This window comes from Xyrauchen texanus, chromosome 25 (assembly GCF_025860055.1).
Source record: "Xyrauchen texanus isolate HMW12.3.18 chromosome 25, RBS_HiC_50CHRs, whole genome shotgun sequence".
Classification (NCBI taxonomy): domain Eukaryota; kingdom Metazoa; phylum Chordata; class Actinopteri; order Cypriniformes; family Catostomidae; genus Xyrauchen; species Xyrauchen texanus.
In genome coordinates, this window is record NC_068300.1 from 6,472,479 (window position 1) to 6,481,256 (window position 8,778).

Below are 8,778 nucleotides of genomic sequence, written 5' to 3' on the forward strand. Positions count from 1 at the left end.
GGCGGATAGGAAGAAACTGTTCTTGTGGCATGAGGTTTTTATCCTGATGGACCTCAGCCTTCTGCCAGAGGGGAGTGTCTCAAAGAGATTGTAGCCGGGGTGGGAGAGATCCGCCACAATCTTTCCAGCACGCTTCAGTGTCCTGGAGGCGTACAGGTCCTGGAGCGGCAGCAGATTTCAGCCAATCACCTTCTCTGCAGACCGGATGACACGCTGCAGTCTGCCCTTGTCCTTGGCAGCAGTAGCAGCATACAAGATAGTGATGGAGGATGTGCGGATGGACTCGATGATGACTGTGTAGAAGTGCACCATCATTGTCTTTGGCAGGTTGAATTTCTACAGCTGCCGCAGGAAGTACATTCTCTGTTGTGCTTTCTTGATGAGGGAGCTGATGTTCAGCTCCCACTTGAGGTCCTGGGAGATGATAGTTCCCAGGAAGCGGAAAGACTCCACAGTGTCGATTGTGGAGTCACAGAGGGTGATGGGGGCAGGTGCAGGTGAGGCTGAGTTCTTCCTGAAGTCCACAACCATCTCCAATGTCTTTAGAGCATTGAGCTCAAGGTTGTTTTGATTGCACCAGGTCACCAGGTGGTCAACCTCCCACCTGTAGGCGGACTCATCACCATCAGAGATGAGTCAGATGAGGGAGGTGTCGTCCGCCAACTTCAGAAGCTTGACGGACTGGTGACTGGAGGTGCAGCTGTTAGTGTACAGGGAGAAGAGCAGAGGAGAAAGAATGCAGCCCTGGGGGGATCCAGTGCTAATGGTATGTGAGTCGGAGACATGTTTCCCCAGCTTCACATGCTGCTTCATGTCAGACAGCAAGTCAGTGATCCACCTGCAGGTAGAGTCAGGCACACTTAGCTGGGAGAGCTTCTCCTGGAGCAGAGCTGGAATGATGGTGTTGAAGGCTGAGCTAAATCCACAAATAGGATCCTGGCGTAGGTTCCTGCGGAGTCCAGGTGCTGGAGGATGTAGTGGAGGGCCAAGTTGACTGCATCGCCTACAGACCGGTTGGCTCTGTATGCAAACTGCAGGGGGTCCAGAAGGGGGTCAGGGCAATGGGTCTGAAGTTGCATCCGGTCCAGCAGCTTTCCGGGGGTTCTGTCTCCTGAAGAGTTTGTTGACATCCCTCTCATGGATGGAAAGAGTCATATACAAGTATAAACACCATGGGACAACACAGCCATCATACTGCTCAGGAAAGAGACTCAATCTGTCTCCTAGAGATGAATGTAGTTTGGTGTAAAAAGTGCAAATCAATCCCAGAACAACAGCAATGGACCTTGTGAAGATGCTGGAGGAAACAGGTAGACAAGTATCTATATCCACAGTACAATGAGTCCTATATCGGCATAACCTGAAAGGCTTCTCAGCAAGGAAGAACTAATGCTCCAAAACCGCCATAAAAAAGCCAGACTACAGTTTGCAAGTGCACATGGGGACAAAGATCATACTTTTTGGAGACATTTCCTCTGGTCTAATGAAACAAAATTCAAACCTTTTGCCTATAATGACCAAAATTATGTTTGGAGGAAAAAGGGTGAGGCTTGCAAGCCGAAGAACACCATCCCAACCATGAAGCATGGGGGTGGCAGCATCATGTTGTGGGGGTGCTTTGCTGCAGGAGGGACTGGTGCACTTCACAAAATAGATGGCATCATGAGGAAGGAAATTATGTGACTATATTGAAGCAACATTTCAAGACATCAGCCATGAAGCTCAGTCGCAAATGGGTCTTCCAAATGGACATTGACCCCAAGCATTCCTCCAAAGTTGTGGCAAAATGGCTTAAGGACAACAAAGTCAAGGTATTGGAGTGGCCATCATAAAGCCCTGACCTCAATCTGAAAAAACATTTGACCCAATTTAAATAGGCAATGCTACCAAATACTAACAAAATGTATGTAAACTTCTAACCCACTGGGAATGTGATGAAATAAATAAAATCTGAAATAAATAATTCTACTATTATTCTGAAATTTCACATTCTTAAAAGGTTGAGGGTGGGGTCGGATCGTGATTCTACACACCCGGCACCTAATCAGAATAATTAGCCCTCGAGAGGGTTGATCATGACTATGACTGGGAACACAGACATGGTGGCCACCAAGGGAGAGATGATATCCTTATCCTCCACTCTTACAGTTAATAGCAATCCACTGAGCAACAGGGCGTAGTCGATGTATTGTGCCAGTATTAGAGGAACTCCACCACAGGGCAGCATGGAGAACAGAGGCTCATTTACTACCACATTAAAAGTCCTTATGTGCCACATCACTCAAATCTACTTTGCAAGACCAGGTGCTGAAGCCATCCACAAAATTCTCAAGTGGACACTTCCCTTGGTGAAGATGTATAAGCAGGAGTGGTGGTGGTGTAGTGGGCTAAAGCACATAATTGTTAATCAGAAGGTCGCTGGTTCGATCTCCACAGCCAGGCACTTGACTCCAGGTTGCTTCAGGGGGATTGTCCCTGTAATAAGTGCACTGTAAGTCGCTTTGGATAAAAGCGTCTGCCAAATGCATAAATGTAAATAAGCCCTACTGCTGGGTTCACTATGGGTCTTGCAAACTTTAATGATGAGGGTCTGGCGAGCGTTTAGTAAGTAAATGAAAGCCATAAAGGTCAAAACGAAATGAGAGCTGAGCTAAGCAAACAAAAACTAAGCAAAACAAGCAAGACCCCCAAAAAAAACATCTGAGATGTTTCTTATAGAACAACAAATAATGCAAGACAAACAACAGTGAAAACATAAGGGCTTTATATACATAAGAACTAACAAAGTTTAAAAAGTCTCAGCTGGAACAAATCTAAGAGAACATGGAGAACAGAGACCCATCAAATACCAAACTTCAAACTAAAAGTCTTAAACCTCCAAGCGACCTCTAGTGGTCACTAGGGAAAATGTCACAAATATTACATAGTATTCCATTCCAAACAAAGCCTTTCTCATTATACGGGGTGATCTGGAACGTTTTTGCTCTTTCAGCATATGCAATTTACTGGAAACAGAGTATAGACCTTCCATACTACCAAATGTCTCAGATTACCCTAATTTAATGTAATACAAAGGAATAGTTCACCCAAAAATGAAACGTTTTGTTTCTGTGAATTTCTTGTAAAGACTGCCCTCTAGTGGGCAGAAAACACACATGCACTGGTTGAATCATGATGCATTCATACAGTGTCAGACGGGGCCTGAAATGGTTCCTCAGATGCAATCGATGTGTGTTCTTGAGTGCTAAGGTCACAGATTCTCCCTAGAAACCCTTTCTTTTTCTTTCTTTCTTTCTTTCTTTCTTTCTTGCTTTCTTTTTGTCTGATCTTTAAAATGATTCAACAAGTGTTAAAGCACAATGTAGAGTCGATTACACAAATGACAACAATGCAGATCTTTTATTTTGTCTTTCATTTTGTCAACTTTTATCAAGCTATAAGAATTAGACATCAATAGTCATCCAAATAAATGTATACTGTAATAATCCATAAACAAATAATAACACAATAATTGATCCTCTGCACAGGCCAATGTACGTTAGTTAGTTTTGTGATAATAAGCAAAAACAACAAGTTAAAATCATACGTGGGTTTTGTGGAATTGTCTTTTAATAATGTTTTGAATGAGGCAAATCAGATATTGTGCTTAACTTGGCAAGACAACAAAGAGATGTTTCTGTTTATTTTTTATTTGATTCTCTGTATCTTTTTTCATTTTGTCTGCCTTTCTTTCTCTCTTTTTTCCTTCCTTCCTTCCTTCAAAGAAATAACCAGGGTTAGTTTCTTGGCCTCTTATTTAGCCAGATCTCTGTGCTGTTTTTCTTGAATGTTTGGAATCAATGTGTTTACCTTCTTCCCGAGGAGATATTGGTTTATTTAAGAACTGGCGTCCTGTCTCTCTTTTAGGAACTGATCATAAGATTTTAAGATCATAAGTCTGTCTTTCTTTGCCTTTCTTTCTTTTTCCTTCTTTCTTTTATTCTTTATTTCACTCTTTTTTACTTCTATTTTTTATGCTTTATTTTTCTTTTTGTGTTTCTTTTCTCTTTCTATCATTCTTTCTTTTCTTTCTTGCTATTTTATTTTTGAGTTTTTCTTTCTTTCTTTTCTTCCTTTTTTGTCTTTCTGTTTCTTATTTATATTATTCTTTTTCTCTTTTTCTGTCTGTCTGTTTTCTTTTGTTATTCTTTCTTTCTCTGTCTTTCTCTTTTTCTTTCTTTGTCTTTCTTTGTTTCTTTCTTTTTGTCTTTCTTCATCTCTCTATCTCTGTTCAAAAATCTGGTGAACCCTTATAGTGGAGGATTTTTTGATTCATCCCAGTGACCTGAATCTTTTGAATCAGTCGACCAAATTCTGATGTTTTCATGGATTTGTACAGTTTTCCTTCAATATCTGTCATCATTACTCCAGTGAGTGTCATTATGTGTATTTTATGTCATTGAATTCACTCAGTGGATTTGTTAAAACACAGTTATTCACAAGCATTTTGCAATTCGCAGCAATCCTTTATTGAAATTTGCCTCTCTACAGATCTTTAAAATGATTCAACAAGTGTTAAAGCACAATGTAGAGTCGATTACACAAATGACAACAATGCAGATCTTTTATTTTGTCTTTCATTTTGTCAACTTTTATCAAGCTATAAGAATTATACTAATCAATAGTCATCCAAATAAATGTATACTGTAATAATCCATAAACAAATAATAACACAATAATTGATCCTCTGCACAAGCCAATGTACGTTAGTTAGTTTTGTGATAATAAGCAAAAACAACAAGTTAAAATCACACGTGGGTTTTGGGGAATTGTCTTTTAATAATGTTTTGAATGAGGCAAATCAGATATTGTGCTTAACTTGGCAAGACAACAAAGAGATGTTTCCAGACGTTTGTCTAGGATCATTGTAATAAAGCACTGAATCATCCTGTGGGTCCGCTGACAGAAGGATTCAGAATGACGCCGGTAATTATATTATTTTAGCAGGTTTGTAAAATCTTTAGTAACTATAATTGAAGATACAAGGAAATTCATTCATTTAATAATTTTACATTTCAAAAGGGCTTTAATAAGTGAGGCCATGAGTCAGAAGTTACATGGGTGTGTACTTGACGTGACTAACAAACCAATTGACTTTAATTGTCCATATTCACTTAAATGAAAGCCTAATTGCTAATAAAGTTCTTTAGAAACTAAAAATCAGGTTTCCTTTCTAACCATAGAACACAAAAGTGTTGTAGATTAGTTGAAACAAACAAGACACTTTGTTTTGGTCTTGCATCATTTAATTGTATTTATCCAGTAAAGTCTCATTTAGATTCAAGATCTCTTCATTCATGTCCTGGTCAAGAGGGCAGCACAAGCAGTTTCACACGGTAACACACATATACAAAACATAAAAGCAACATGAGAGACATGATAAAAGAGGTAAAGAAGACATACAGGCCATACCAGCGATAACCGCAATACACCTCAGATCAATGATTATATAAAACTGCAGCATCTTTTCTTCAGGACAGTTTCAGTATCGAGTGTTTTTAAGGTAATAGTCATTTGCAGCTCATTCTGTACTCGGGTGCATTAAATGAGAAAGCAGTTCTAACAAGGTCTTATTTTAGCTCGGGAATAATGAAATGAATTCTGGTAGTTGGTCTTGAGCTGTAGTTGCTGGTATAATAAGATAAAAGTCTGGAGATATAAATGAGTAATTGACCTCACGATGCTTTAGCAATAAAGAGCAACATGTGTATTTTTCTCCGGTGGTATTAGGATGAACCTCCTACAGTTTCATATAAAATACAACGGTGAGTGTGTGATCCTGCACTTGTTACAAAGCGTAATGCAGCTCGATCAGTGCAGCCTTCAATACAGAAATAGTTCACCTGAAAGAGACATGAGAACCTCAGTTACCATTAACTTTCATTGCATTATTTTCCTTACAATGAGGCTGTCAGTCACATTCTGCCGAACATCTGCTTTTGTGTTTCATCCACTTTTGTGACAACATGAAGGTCGTAGTGACAGAAATTGAATTCTAACTGCTTGAGAAACACTTTTATAATATATAATTGTAATGCAATGAATTGATTTAAAGCAGTGGCGTTGTCAAGGGTGGGCATTGGGGGGTCGTGCCCCTCTCAAGTTAAACTGCTGATGGAGAATCACACATATCTATATGCCTGCTCGTTTCCCTTTAGTAATGATCAATATGGCGGGAAAAGACCTCATGTTTTAAATGGGATGTGAACATTTATGCAGCTGTTAGAGGTTAAATGTGTAGTTCTAGGAGTCAAGAAATCGTTTTTTAAATGTAATCAAGACAAAAATAATAAATGTTGTACCCGCTGTACAGTATGATGCCAACTGGAGACACGATTTATAAATGTTCATTATTATGCAGATGATTTACGACTACATTTGCTTTCCTTCTGACAATAAACAGTTCATCGTGGATGTCTCTTTTCTACTGTTAAATCAGATCTTGTGGAACAACGAGCTCCAGCTGCAAATGTGAAATATCAAATCTTGGTGTTACTTTTTATGTTTTGTGCCTCAAACTGTAATTAAAGTTAGAAATGTTTCATTCTGTCATTAGAAAATCATTTTATAAAAGAATAACAATGAAGACCGCATTTATCACCACAGTTTAATATTAAAATAATAACTGGACACGTCACCGGTTCAGTTTTTAAGCTCTTAATTGCTTTGCATGAGTTCACCGTGATGAATGTTGAGTCTGGTCTGTTCTTTCAAATGATCTTAAATCTGCAAATAATCATTAATGACTGAACATTTAATTACATTAAACCCATTCTGTGACCTCATTACTTATAAAATCAGTTTTATCTTTGGACAAATGTGCAAAAAACATCCAACGACACATTTCTAACAAACATTATTGATACACTGTAATTTTAATGTTATTTTATAGTTTGAACTGATATTTGATCAAGTATAATTCATGATTTCATCTCTTACTTTAGAAACTGAAATTAAATGTGTGTTTTTGATTATCTGGATGTTGAAGGATAGTAAATGAAATGTTTGACACTTTTGAAAGATTTGGGATTTTCTTGTTAGTAACTAATAAGTCATTTAGCATAAAAGCGTTTGCCAAATAACTGTAACTGTAATGAATTTCTCAGCAGCTCCAGACCTCAAACGGATCCACAGTGTGACGACAGCAATGAAAGAGAAAATTAAACCATACACACCTTTTTTCTGTCTCTTCCTCCTTCTGCTTTTCCCATCTATTTCTTTTGTGTGACTTCATGTAACAGACATTGTGGGTTTCAGGAAACGGGTTTGTAACGGGTAAAGATGGGCAAGACGGGCAGAACCTTCAACAAAACTTTAAATGAAACACAGCGTGTGTCTCTCTATCGATCTGGTGTCTCCGGCTCCCCTTTATCTCTCTCCCGCTGATTACTCCTCGTCACAGTGTTTATGAACATTCATTTATTATTTGCCTGATTTTATTGCTGATATTTTGCACAAATAAATAAATATATCAATTCAAAACGAATTATTAAAAACCAAAGAATAATAAAAGGCAGCACTGAACATAATTACAAAAATGACTGTTTTCAAAAGATCTCCTGAAGTTTCTCCCGTTTCCGTTGGTTGAACTAAACTCACAAAATACACGTTAAAAATACATTCTCTGAAAAACCCAAATATCTTATGTAGTGTTTCTAAATCAAAATAAATCAAACTGATCTTGTTTTAAGGATTTTTAGATATTTTTACAGGAAACCAACACAAATATTATTATCAAGAATAAGATTTTTGCCCTAATATTAAAGATCTTACTAGAAAACAAGAAATTATGATCCATAATTAATTCTTGATAATAAATATGATCGTGTTTGGTAACATATGCATGTAAAATGGATAGAAACAGCATGTTAGCTTAGCGTAAAACGACAATTTACACAAAGTTTATTTCTATTTCTTCTGCTCCAAACTTACTTCAAACTTACTTCTATCAGGAAGACTCGCAGACTGGAGTGAAATTAAAGTTTCATTTATTTGATGAATATAAAACAGAAAAGTAATGTCTCTCTTTGGCGTAATCCCCGTCTGGCGGTCAGAAGAAGGTGTAATCGGAACCGTCACATCCTGCTGGAGATAGGAGGCAGGGGCGAGGAGCACCCTCAGGGACTCAACAGGTGGTGGTGGGGTGGAGGAGGTTGTGTGTTAGCACACTGAAACAGCAATGTGACTTATAAAGCAGCGGCTTACGTGTGATTGGCTGGGAATTACCCCGCTAATGGTGCGATGATGTACAGCTGCTAGTCTTCCCGCTAGAACTGCGCTGCGCTACATTTCTCTGTCTGCTCGTATGAATGTAACACATCAGAAGAAAATGTAATCTCTTCAGTAATCAAAATACTTTTGGAATGTAAATGATTTGAATTGTAACTGTAGTGGAATACAGTTACTTATATTTAGTATTTTAAATATGTAATCCTGTTACTCCCAAAACACTGTAGAATTGTAATATTTAATTGTATTATTATTATTATTATTGTTGTTATTGTTGTTATTAACTACTTCTCAAAATTGCTCATTATATAGATTATATTTTTATATTCTTTGTGAATATTTTTAAACAGATTTCTCTCTCATCAGACTTTTACTTGCATTTAGTCATCAGATATTTCCTGGAATATTTGCAATTTAATATCTGAACACGAACAGGTGCATCTTGTTTCTCAGACAAAAAAACAAAGAAACTGTGAAATGACTGAAATAATCATTTCTCTGACACACCGT